This window comes from Pseudophryne corroboree, unplaced genomic scaffold (assembly GCF_028390025.1).
Source record: "Pseudophryne corroboree isolate aPseCor3 unplaced genomic scaffold, aPseCor3.hap2 scaffold_484, whole genome shotgun sequence".
Classification (NCBI taxonomy): Eukaryota; Metazoa; Chordata; class Amphibia; order Anura; family Myobatrachidae; genus Pseudophryne; species Pseudophryne corroboree.
The window spans coordinates 119,859-133,852 of NW_026970094.1; the positions used below are offsets into that span (position 1 = coordinate 119,859).

A 13,994-nucleotide genomic window follows, 5' to 3' on the forward strand; every position below is an offset into this window, starting at 1 on the left:
TCTCTGCAACCCACTGCTAAATTGTGCTTCCTAGCTGTTTTTATAAAATCACTGAATCAAATCTAACTCTGATTACATCAGAGAAGGCCAGGTACCCTACACCATAACAGGGGGTTTGAAATTTTGACTTGTCTACTTAAAGATCACCAAAATCTGATAACAAGGTCAATTACATCCCTGGGTGGAATTGAACCACCAACCTTTTGGTTAGTAGCCAAACACACTAACTGATTGCACCACAGAGACACTTTGCAAAAATGCTTACTGACAAAGGCTAATAAGCATTCATCTAGAACGTTTCCTAGAAAAACTTTAAAAAGTCAATAATCTGGAGAGTTTTTGTAAGATGTTTCTTAGATCAACCAACGAAGAAACACATTGGTACTTTCCCATGATGAGTGAGTGCTTCAGGATCTCTTGCACTTACATGTGCAGCAGAGTACTGCAATGGAAGCATGCTGGGCTTATAACCCAGAGGTAGGCATTTTGAAACTATCCTCTGCTATATGCATTTTTTTTTATTAAAGTAATCCAAAACTGGGATTGATATTTTAGCTCTTTTATTTTTACTTAAAGTACAATAACTTTTACCATCTTTATTTGTTTTAATAGTATATTGACAGTATTGTTTTCTTTCAAAAATCCACTTAATTTTCTTTACCCTATTATTAAAATGGTAATTGACAAAAACAAACTACATTGTCACCAGAAGAGCAATACAAAATGTACAAGTGATATATTAAAATCATCTTTCCAGCTTGAATTTCAATGATGCATTGGGGCAACGATTTTGTGAGAAACATTTTCACCCTTAAATAAAGATTTTCTTAATTCCTTACCTGTGTGCTAATTAGATATCACCATGTTTTCACATTAAACAGACTTCCACATGAGAAAGCAGCAAGGATGCAGTGGCGTTAATGTTTCCTGGTGTCAACCTGTATTATTTCAGTAGACATTGAAATGAGGATGCATCTTGCTGCCTTTCCAATGAAGCAAGTTTAATTTTGTAATAGGTGAAAAACCATCCTTACAAAGGTGTTAATCAGAGACTTGGCTTTGTGGACACTTTTCAGAGAACAAATTTGTTAGCATAAAAATAAAGCCAGAAAATTAAGAGCTGTTTAATCACTCAATTTGATTTTTTTTGCCAGCATATTTCTTTTTCTCTGCAACCCACTGCTAAATTGTGCTTCCTAGCTGTTTTTATAAAATCACTGATTCAAATCTAACTCTGATTACATCAGAGAAGGCCAGGTACCCTACACCATAACAGGGGGTTTGAAATTTTGACTTGTCTACTTAAAGATCACCAAAATCTGATAACAAGGTCAATTACGTCCCTGGGTGGGATTGAACCACCAACCTTTTAGCTAATAGCCGTGCACACTAACTGATTGCGCCACAGAGACACTTTGCAAAAGTCCATCCTGACAAAGGCTAATAAGCATTCATCTAAAACGTTTCCTAGAAAAACTTTAAAAAGTCAATAATCTGGAGAGTTTTTGTAAGATGTTTCTTCCAACAACCAACGAAGAAACACATTGGTACTTTCCCATGATGAGTGAGTGCTTCAGGATCTCTTGCACTTACATGTGCAGCAGAGTACTGCAATGGAAGCATGCTGGGCCCATAACCCAGAGGTAGGCAGATTGAAACTATCCTCTGCTATATGCATTTTTTTTTAATTAAAGTAATCCAAAACTGGGATTGATATTTTAGCTCTTTTATTTTTACTTAAAGTACAATAACTTTTACCATCTTAATTTGTTTTAATAGTATATTGACAGTATTGTTTTCTTTCAAAAATCCACTTAATTTTCTTTACCCTATTATTAAAATGGTAATTGACAAAAACAAACTACATTGTCACCAGAAGAGCAATACAAAATGTACAAGTGATATATTAAAATCATCTTTCCAGCTTGAATTTCAATGATGCATTGGGGCAACAATTTTGTGAGAAACATCTTCACCATTAAATAAAGATTTTCTTAATTCCTTACCTGTGTACCACTTAGATATCACCTTGTTTTCACATTAAACAGACTTCCACATGAGAAAGCAGGAAGGATGCATTGGCGTTAATGTTTCCTGGTGTCAACCCGTATTATTTCAGTAGACATTGAAATGAGGATGCATCTTGCTGCCTTTCCAATGAAGCAAGTTTAATTTAGTAATAGGTGAAAAACCATCCCTACAAAGGTGTTCATCAGAGACTTGGCTTTGTGGACACTTTTCAGAGAACAAATTTGTTAGCATTAAAATAAAGCCAGAAAATGAAGAGCTGTTCAATCACTCAATTGGATTTTTCTGCCAGCATATTTTTTTTTTCTCTGCAACCCACTGCTAAATTGTGCTTCCTAGCTGTTTTTTATAAAATCACTTAATCAAAACTAACTCTGGTTACATCAGAGAAGGCCAGGTACCCTACATCATAAGAGGGGGTTTGAAATTTTGACTTGTCTACTTAAAGATCACCAAAACCTGACCACAAGGTCAATTACATCCCTGGGTGGGATTGAACCACCAACCTTTTGGTTAGTAGCCAAACACACTAACTGATTGCACCACAGAGACACTTTGCAAAAATGCATACTGACAAAGGCTAATAAGCATTCATCTAGAACGTTTCCTAGAAAAACTTTAAAAAGTCAATAATCTGGAGAGTTTTTGTAAGATGTTTCTTAGATCAACCAACGAAGAAACACATTGGTACTTTCCCATGATGAGTGAGTGCTTCAGGATCTCTTGCACTAACATGTACAGCAGAGTACTGCAATGGAAGCATGCTGGGCTTATAACCCAGAGGTAGGCAGATTGAAACTATCCTCTGCTATATGCATTTTTTTTAATTAAAGTAATCCAAAACTGGGATTGATATTTTAGCTCTTTTATTTTTACTTAAAGTACAATAACTTTTACCATCTTAATTTGTTTTAATAGTATATTGACAGTATTGTTTTCTTTCAAAAATCCACTTAATTTTCTTTACCCTATTATTAAAATGGTAATTGACAAAAACAAACTACATTGTCACCAGAAGAGCAATACAAAATGTACAAGTGATATATTAAAATCATCTTTCCAGCTTGAATTTCAATGATGCATTGGGGCAACGATTTTGTGAGAAACATCTTCACCCTTAAATAAAGATTTTCTTAATTCCTTACCTGTGTGCTAATTAGATATCACCATGTTTTCACATTAAACAGACTTCCACATGAGAAAGCAGCAAGGATGCAGTGGCGTTAATGTTTCCTGGTGTCAACCTGTATTATTTCAGTAGACATTGAAATGAGGATGCATCTTGCTGCCTTTCCAATGAAGCGTTTAATTTAGTAATAGGTGAAAAACCATCCCTACAAAGGTGTTAATCAGAGACTTGGCTTTGTGGACACTTTTCAGAGAACAAATTTGTTAGCATAAAAATAAAGCCAGAAAATGAAGAGCTGTTTAATCACTCAATTGGATTTTTTTTGCCAGCATATTTCTTTTTCTCTGCAACCCACTGCTAAATTGTGCTTCCTAGCTGTTTTTATTAAATCACTGAATCAAATCTAACTCTGATTACATCAGAAAAGGCCAGGTACCCTACACCATAACAGGGGGTTTGAAATTTTGACTAGTCTACTTAAAGATCACCAAAATCTGATAACAAGGTCAATTATGTCCCTGGGTGGGATTGAACCACCAACCTTTTGGTTAGTAGCCGGACACACTAACCGATTGCGCCACAGAGACACTTCACGAAAAGTACATACTGACAAAGGCTAATAAGCATACATCTAGAACGTTTCCTAGAAAAACTTTAAAAAGTCAATAATCTGGAGAGTTTTTGTAAAATGTTTCTTCCATCAACCAACGAAGAAACACATTGGTACTTTCCCATGATGAGTGAGTGCTTCAGGATCTCTTGCACTTACATATGCAGCAGAGTACTGCAATGGAAGCATACAGGGCCCATAACCCAGCGGTAGGCAGATTGAAACTATCCTTTGCTATATGCATTTTTTTTGTTAATTTAAGTAATCAAAACTGGGATTGATATTTTTGCTCTTTTATTTTTACTTGAAGTACAATAATTTTTACCATTTTAATTTGTTTAAATCCACTTAATTTTCTTTACCCTATTATTAAAAGGGTAATTGACAAAAACAAACTACATTGTCACCAGAAGAGCAATACAAAATGTACACGTGATATATTAAAATCATCTTTCCAGCTTGAATTTCAATGATGCATTGGGGCAACGATTTTGTGAGAAACATCTTCACCCTTAAATAAAGATTTTCTTAATTCCTTACCTGTGTGCTAATTAGATATCACCTTGTTTTCACATTAAACAGACTTCCACATGAGAAAGCAGCAAGGATGCAGTGGCGTTAATGTTTCCTGGTGTCAACCTGTATTATTTCAGTAGAAATTGAAATGAGGATGCATCTTGCTGCCTTTCCAATGAAGCAAGTTTAATTTAGTAATAGGTGAAAAACCATCCCTACAAAAGTGTTAATCAGAGACTTGGCTTTGTGGACACTTTTCAGAGAACAAATTTGTTAGCATAAAAATAAAGCCAGAAAATGAAGAGCTGTTTAATCACTCAATTGGATTTTTCTGCCAGCATATTTCTTTTTCTCTGCAACCCACTGCTAAATTGTGATTCCTAGCTGTTTTTATTAAATCACTGAATCAAATCTAACTCTGATTACATCAGAAAAGGCCAGGTACCCTACACCATAACAGGGGGTTTGAAATTTTGACTTGTCTACTTAAAGATCACCAAAATCTGATAACAAGGTCAATTACGTCCCTGGGTGGGATTGAACCACCAACCTTTTGGCTAGTAGCCGGACACACTAACCGATTGCGCCACAGAGACACTTCACAAAAAGTACATACTGACAAAGGCTAATAAGCATACATCTAGAACGTTTCCTAGAAAAACTTTAAAAAGTCAATAATCTGGAGAGTTTTTGTAAAATGTTTCTTCCATCAACCAACAAAGAAACACATTGGTACTTTCCCATGATGAGTGAGTGCTTCAGGATCTCTTGCACTTACATGTGCAGCAGAGTACTGCAATGGAAGCATACAGGGCCCATAACCCAGAGGTAGGCAGATTGAAACTATCCTTTGCTATATGCATTTTTTTTGTTAATTTAAGTAATCAAAACTGGGATTGATATTTTTGCTCTTTTATTTTTACTTGAAGTACAATAATTTTTACCATTTTAATTTGTTTAAATCCACTTAATTTTCTTTACCCTATTATTAAAAGGGTAATTGACAAAAACAAACTACATTGTCACCAGAAGAGCAATACAAAATGTACACGTGATATATTAAAATCATCTTTCCAGCTTGAATTTCAATGATGCATTGGGGCAACGATTTTGTGAGAAACATCTTCACCCTTAAATAAAGATTTTCTTAATTCCTTACCTGTGTGCTAATTAGATATCACCTTGTTTTCACATTAAACAGACTTCCACATGAGAAAGCAGCAAGGATGCAGTGGCGTTAATGTTTCCTGGTGTCAACCTGTATTATTTCAGTAGAAATTGAAATGAAGATGCATCTTGCTGCCTTTCCAATGAAGCAAGTTTAATTTAGTAATAGGTGAAAAACCATCCCTACAAAGGTGTTAATCAGAGACTTGGCTTTGTGGACACTTTTCAGAGAACAAATTTGTTAGCATAAAAATAAAGCCAGAAAATGAAGAGCTGTTTAATCACTCAATTGGATTTTTCTGCCAGCATATTTCTTTTTCTCTGCAAACCACTGCTAAATTGTGCTTCCTATCTGTTTATATAAAATCACTGAATCAAATCTAACTCTGATTACATCAGAGAAGGCCAGGTACCCTACACCATAACAGGGGGTTTGAAATTTTGACTTGTCTACTTAAAGATCACCAAAATCTGATAACAAGGTCAATTACGTCCCTGGGTGGGATTAAGCCACCAACCTTTTGGTTAGTAGCCAGACACACTAACCGATTGCGCCACAGAGACACTTTGTAAAAAGTACATACTGACAAAGGCTAATAAGCATACATCTAGAACGTTTCCTAGAAAAACTTTAAAAAGTCAATAATCTGGAGAGTTTTTGTAAGATGTTTCTTCCATCAACCAACGAAGAAACACATTGGTACTTTCCCATGATGAGTGAGTGCTTCAGGATCTCTTGCACTTACATGTGCAGCAGAGTACTGCAATGGAAGCATGCTGGGCCCATAACCCAGAGGTAGGCAGATTGAAACTATCCTTTGCTATATGCATTTTTTTTTTGTTAATTTAAGTAATCAAAACTGGGATTGATATTTTTGCTTTTATTTTTACTTAAAGTACAAAAACTTTTACCATTTTAATTTGTTTTAATAGTATATTGACAGTATAGTTTTCTTTCAAAAATCCACTTAATTTTCTTTACCCTATTATTAAAATGGTAATTGACAAAAACAAACTACATTGTCACCAGAAGAGCAATACAAAATGTACAAGTGATATATTAAAATCATCTTTCCAGCTTGAATTTCAATGATGCATTGGGGCAACGATTTTGTGAGAAACATCTTCACCCTTAAATAAAGATTTTCTTAATTCCTTACCTGTGTGCTTATTAGATATCACCTTGTTTTCACATTAAACAGACTTCTACATGAGAAAGCAGCAAGGATGCAGTGGTGTTAATGTTTCCTGGTGTCAACCTGTATTATTTCAGTAGACATTGAAATGAGGATGCATCTTGCTGCCTTTCCAATGAAGCAAGTTTAATTTAGTAATAGGTGAAAAACCATCCCTACAAAGGTGTTAATCAGAGACTTGGCTTTGTGGACACTTTTCAGAGAACAAATTTGTTAGTATAAAAATAAAGCCAGAAAATGAAGAGCTGTTTAATCACTCAATTGGATTTTTTTTGCCAGCATATTTCTTTTTCTCTGCAACCCACTGCTAAATTGTGCTTCCTAGCTGTTTTTATAAAATCACTGAATCAAATCTAACTCTGATTACATCAGAGAAGGCCAGGTACCCTACACCAGAACAGGGGTTTTGAAATTTTGACTTGTCTACTTAAAGATCACCAAAATCTGATAACAAGGTCAATTACGTCCCTGGGTGGGATTGAACCACCAACCTTTTGGTTAATAGCCGTGCACACTAACTGATTGCGCCACAGAGACACTTTGCAAAAGTCCATACTGACAAAGGCTAATAAGCATTCATCTAAAACGTTTCCTAGAAAAACTTTAAAAAGTCAATAATCTGGAGAGTTTTTGTAAGATGTTTCTTCCATCAACCAACGAAGAAACACATTGGTACTTTCCCATGATGAGTGAGTGCTTCAGGATCTCTTGCACTTACATGTGCAGCAGAGTACAGCAATGGAAGCATGCTGGGCCCATAACCCAGCGATAGGCAGATTGAAACTATCCTCTGCTATATGCATTTTTTTTTGTTAATTTAAGTAATCAAAACTGGGATTGATATGTTAGCTCTTTTATGTTTACTTAAAGTACAATAACTTTTACCATTTTAATTTGTTTTAATAGTATATTGACAGTATTGTTTTCTTTCAAAAATCCACTTAATTTTCTTTACCCTATTATTAAAATGGTAATTGACAAAAACAAACTACATTGTCACCAGAAGAGCAATACAAAATGTACAAGTGATATATTAAAATCATCTTTCCAGCTTGAATTTCAATGATGCATTGGGGCAACGATTTTGTGAGAAACATCTTCACCCTTAAATAAAGATTTTCTTAATTCCTTACCTGTGTGCTAATTAGATATCACCTTGTTTTCACATTAAACAGACTTCCACATGAGAAAGCAGCAAGGATACAGTGGTGTTAATGTTTCCTGGTGTCAACCTGTATTATTTCAGTAGACATTGAAATGAGGATGCATCTTGCTGCCTTTCCAATGAAGCAAGTTTAATTTAGTAATAGGTGAAAAACCATCCCTACAAAGGTGTTAATCAGAGACTTGGCTTTGTGGACACTTTTCAGAGAACAAATTTGTTAGCATAAAAATAAAGCCAGAAAATGAAGAGCTGTTTAATCACTCAATTGGATTTTTTTTGCCAGCATATTTCTTTTTCTCTGCAACCCACTGCTAAATTGTGCTTCCTAGCTGTTTTTATAAAATCACTGAATCAAATCTAACTCTGATTACATCAGAGAAGGCCAGGTACCCTACACCATAACAGGGGGTTTGAAATTTTGACTTGTCTACTTAAAGATCACCAAAATCTGATAACAAGGTCAATTACGTCCCTGGGTGGGATTGAACCACCAACCTTTTAGTTAGTAGCCGGACACACTAACCGATTGCGCCACAGAGACACTTTGCAACAAGTACATACTGACAAAGTCTAATAAGCATATATCTAGAACGTTTCCTAGAAAAACTTTAAAAAGTCAATAATCTGGAGAGTTTTTGTAAGATGTTTCTTCCATTAACCAATGAAGAAACACATTGGTACTTTCCCATGATGAGTGAGTGCTTCAGGATCTCTTGCACTTACATGTGCAGCAGAGTACTGCAATGGAAGCATGCTGGGCCCATTACCCAGAGGTAGGCAGATTGAAACTATCCTCTGCTATATGCATTTTTTTTGTTAATTAAAGTAATCCAAAACTGGGATTGATATGTTAGCTCTTTTATGTTTACTTAAAGTACAATAACTTTTACCATTTTAATTTGTTTTAATAGTATATTGACAGTATTGTTTTCTTTCAAAAATCCACTTAATTTTTTTTACCCTATTATTAAAATGGTAATTGACAAAAACAAACTACATTGTCACCAGAAGAGCAATACAAAATGTACAAGTGATATATTAAAATCATCTTTCCAGCTTGAATTTCAATGATGCATTGGGGCAACGATTTTGTGAGAAACATCTTCACCCTTAAATAAAGATTTTCTTAATTCCTTACCTGTGTGCTAATTAGATATCACCTTGTTTTCACATTAAACAGACTTCCACATGAGAAAGCAGCAAGGATACAGTGGTGTTAATGTTTCCTGGTGTCAACCTGTATTATTTCAGTAGACATTGAAATGAGGATGCATCTTGCTGCCTTTCCAATGAAGCAAGTTTAATTTAGTAATAGGTGAAAAACCATCCCTACAAAGGTGTTAATCAGGACTTGGCTTTATGGACACTTTTCAGAGAACAAATTTGTTAGCATAAAAATAAAGCCAGAAAATGAAGAGCTGTTTAATCACTCAATTGGATTTTTTTTGCCAGCATATTTCTTTTTCTCTGCAACCCACTGCTAAATTGTGCTTCCTAGCTGTTTTTATAAAATCACTGAATCAAATCTAACTCTGATTACATCAGAGAAGGCCAGGTACCCTACACCATAACAGGGGGTTTGAAATTTTGACTTGTCTACTTAAAGATCACCAAAATCTGATAACAAGGTCAATTACATCCCTGGGTGGGATTGAACCACCAACCTTTTGGTTAGTAGCCAAACACACTAACTGATTGCACCACAGAGACACTTTGCAAAAATGCATACTGACAAAGGCTAATAAGCATTCATCTAGAACGTTTCCTAGAAAAACTTTAAAAAGTCAATAATCTGGAGAGTTTTTATAAGATGTTTCTTAGATCAACCAACGAAGAAACACATTGGTACTTTCCCATGATGAGTGAGTGCTTCAGGATCTCTTGCACTTACATGTGCAGCAGAGTACTGCAATGGAAGCATGCTGGGCTTATAACCCAGAGGTAGGCATTTTAAAACTATCCTCTGCTATATGCATTTTTTTTAATTAAAGTAATCCAAAACTGGGATTGATATTTTAGCTCTTTTATTTTTACTTAAAGTACAATAACTTTTACCATCTTAATTTGTTTTAATAGTATATTGACAGTATTGTTTTCTTTCAAAAATCCACTTAATTTTCTTTACCCTATTATTAAAATGGTAATTGACAAAAACAAACTACATTGTCACCAGAAGAGCAATACAAAATGTACAAGTGATATATTAAAATCATCTTTCCAGCTTGAATTTCAATGATGCATTGGGGCAACGATTTTGTGAGAAACATTTTCACCCTTAAATAAAGATTTTCTTAATTCCTTACCTGTGTGCTAATTAGATATCACCTTGTTTTCACATTAAACAGACTTCCACATGAGAAAGCAGCAAGGATGCAGTGGCGTTAATGTTTCCTGGTGTCAACCTGTATTATTTCAGTAGACATTGAAATGAGGATGCATCTTGCTGCCTTTCCAATGAAGCAAGTTTAATTTAGTAATAGGTGAAAAACCATCCTTACAAAGGTGTTAATCAGAGACTTGGCTTTGTGGACACTTTTCAGAGAACAAATTTGTTAGCATAAAAATAAAGCCAGAAAATTAAGAGCTGTTTAATCACTCAATTTGATTTTTTTTGCCAGCATATTTCTTTTTCTCTGCAACCCACTGCTAAATTGTGCTTCCTAGCTGTTTTTATAAAATCACTGATTCAAATCTAACTCTGATTACATCAGAGAAGGCCAGGTACCCTACACCATAACAGGGGGTTTGAAATTTTGACTTGTCTACTTAAAGATCACCAAAATCTGATAACAAGGTCAATTACGTCCCTGGGTGGGATTGAACCACCAACCTTTTAGCTAATAGCCGTGCACACTAACTGATTGCGCCACAGAGACACTTTGCAAAAGTCCATCCTGACAAAGGCTAATAAGCATTCATCTAAAACGTTTCCTAGAAAAACTTTAAAAAGTCAATAATCTGGAGAGTTTTTGTAAGATGTTTCTTCCAACAACCAACGAAGAAACACATTGGTACTTTCCCATGATGAGTGAGTGCTTCAGGATCTCTTGCACTTACATGTGCAGCAGAGTACTGCAATGGAAGCATGCTGGGCCCATAACCCAGAGGTAGGCAGATTGAAACTATCCTCTGCTATATGCATTTTTTTTTAATTAAAGTAATCCAAAACTGGGATTGATATTTTAGCTCTTTTATTTTTACTTAAAGTACAATAACTTTTACCATCTTAATTTGTTTTAATAGTATATTGACAGTATTGTTTTCTTTCAAAAATCCACTTAATTTTCTTTACCCTATTATTAAAATGGTAATTGACAAAAACAAACTACATTGTCACCAGAAGAGCAATACAAAATGTACAAGTGATATATTAAAATCATCTTTCCAGCTTGAATTTCAATGATGCATTGGGGCAACAATTTTGTGAGAAACATCTTCACCATTAAATAAAGATTTTCTTAATTCCTTACCTGTGTGCCACTTAGATATCACCTTGTTTTCACATTAAACAGACTTCCACATGAGAAAGCAGGAAGGATGCATTGGCGTTAATGTTTCCTGGTGTCAACCCGTATTATTTCAGTAGACATTGAAATGAGGATGCATCTTGCTGCCTTTCCAATGAAGCAAGTTTAATTTAGTAATAGGTGAAAAACCATCCCTACAAAGGTGTTCATCAGAGACTTGGCTTTGTGGACACTTTTCAGAGAACAAATTTGTTAGCATTAAAATAAAGCCAGAAAATGAAGAGCTGTTCAATCACTCAATTGGATTTTTCTGCCAGCATATTTTTTTTTCTCTGCAACCCACTGCTAAATTGTGCTTCCTAGCTGTTTTTTATAAAATCACTTAATCAAAACTAACTCTGGTTACATCAGAGAAGGCCAGGTACCCTACATCATAAGAGGGGGTTTGAAATTTTGACTTGTCTACTTAAAGATCACCAAAACCTGACCACAAGGTCAATTACATCCCTGGGTGGGATTGAACCACCAACCTTTTGGTTAGTAGCCAAACACACTAACTGATTGCACCACAGAGACACTTTGCAAAAATGCATACTGACAAAGGCTAATAAGCATTCATCTAGAACGTTTCCTAGAAAAACTTTAAAAAGTCAATAATCTGGAGAGTTTTTGTAAGATGTTTCTTAGATCAACCAACGAAGAAACACATTGGTACTTTCCCATGATGAGTGAGTGCTTCAGGATCTCTTGCACTAACATGTACAGCAGAGTACTGCAATGGAAGCATGCTGGGCTTATAACCCAGAGGTAGGCAGATTGAAACTATCCTCTGCTATATGCATTTTTTTTAATTAAAGTAATCCAAAACTGGGATTGATATTTTAGCTCTTTTATTTTTACTTAAAGTACAATAACTTTTACCATCTTAATTTGTTTTAATAGTATATTGACAGTATTGTTTTCTTTCAAAAATCCACTTAATTTTCTTTACCCTATTATTAAAATGGTAATTGACAAAAACAAACTACATTGTCACCAGAAGAGCAATACAAAATGTACAAGTGATATATTAAAATCATCTTTCCAGCTTGAATTTCAATGATGCATTGGGGCAACGATTTTGTGAGAAACATTTTCACCCTTAAATAAAGATTTTCTTAATTCCTTACCTGTGTGCTAATTAGATATCACCTTGTTTTCACATTAAACAGACTTCCACATGAGAAAGCAGCAAGGATGCAGTGGCGTTAATGTTTCCTGGTGTCAACCTGTATTATTTCAGTAGACATTGAAATGAGGATGCATCTTGCTGCCTTTCCAATGAAGCAAGTTTAATTTAGTAATAGGTGAAAAACCATCCTTACAAAGGTGTTAATCAGAGACTTGGCTTTGTGGACACTTTTCAGAGAACAAATTTGTTAGCATAAAAATAAAGCCAGAAAATTAAGAGCTGTTTAATCACTCAATTGGATTTTTTTTTGCCAGCATATTTCTTTTTCTCTGCAACCCACTGCTAAATTGTGCTTCCTAGCTGTTTTTATAAAATCACTGAATCAAATCTAACTCTGATTACATCAGAGAAGGCCAGGTACCCTACACCATAACAGGGGGTTTGAAATTTTGACTTGTCTACTTAAAGATCACCAAAATCTGATAACAAGGTCAATTACGTCCCTGGGTGGGATTGAACCACCAACCTTTTAGCTAATAGCCGTGCACACTAACTGATTGCGCCACAGAGACACTTTGCAAAAGTCCATACTGACAAAGGCTAATAAGCATTCATCTAAAACGTTTCCTAGAAAAACTTTAAAAAGTCAATAATCTGGAGAGTTTTTGTAAGATGTTTCTTCCAACAACCAACGAAGAAACACATTGGTACTTTCCCATGATGAGTGAGTGCTTCAGGATCTCTTGCACTTACATGTGCAGCAGAGTACTGCAATGGAAGCATGCTGGGCCCATAACCCAGAGGTAGGCAGATTGAAACTATCCTCTGCTATATGCATTTTTTTTTTATTAAAGTAATCCAAAACTGGGATTGATATTTTAGCTCTTTTATTTTTACTTAAAGTACAATAACTTTTACCATCTTAATTTGTTTTAATAGTATATTGACAGTATTGTTTTCTTTCAAAAATCCACTTAATTTTCTTTACCCTATTATTAAAATGGTAATTGACAAAAACAAACTACATTGTCACCAGAAGAGCAATACAAAATGTACAAGTGATATATTAAAATCATCTTTCCAGCTTGAATTTCAATGATGCATTGGGGCAACAATTTTGGGAGAAACATCTTCACCATTAAATAAAGATTTTCTTAATTCCTTACCTGTGTGCTAATTAGATATCACCTTGTTTTCACATTAAACAAACTTCCACATGAGAAAGCAGCAAGGATGCAGTGGCGTTAATGTTTCCTGGTGTCAACCTGTATTATTTCAGTAGAAATTGAAATGAGGATGCATCTTGCTGCCTTTCCAATGAAGCAAGTTTAATTTAGTAATAGGTGAAAAACCATCCCTACAAAGGTGTTAATCAGAGACTTGGCTTTGTGGACACTTTTCAGAGAACAAATTTGTTAGCATAAAAATAAAGCCAGAAAATGAAGAGCTGTTTAATCACTCAATTGGATTTTTTTTGCCAGCATATTTCTTTTTCTCTGCAACCCACTGCTAAATTGTGCTTCCTATCTGTTTTTATAAAATCAC

The 13,994-nt window shown here is 34.9% G+C and overlaps 1 non-coding gene across 1 annotated transcript; it reads right to left on the reverse strand.

Annotated features, from left to right (window-relative positions):
- Positions 1 to 3,670: 3,670 nt before the first annotated feature.
- On the reverse strand, positions 3,671 to 3,744 carry TRNAS-ACU (transfer RNA serine (anticodon ACU)). Its single transcript has one exon. It is a non-coding gene; the product is annotated as a tRNA-Ser (tRNA).
- Positions 3,745 to 13,994: the final 10,250 nt, after the last annotated feature.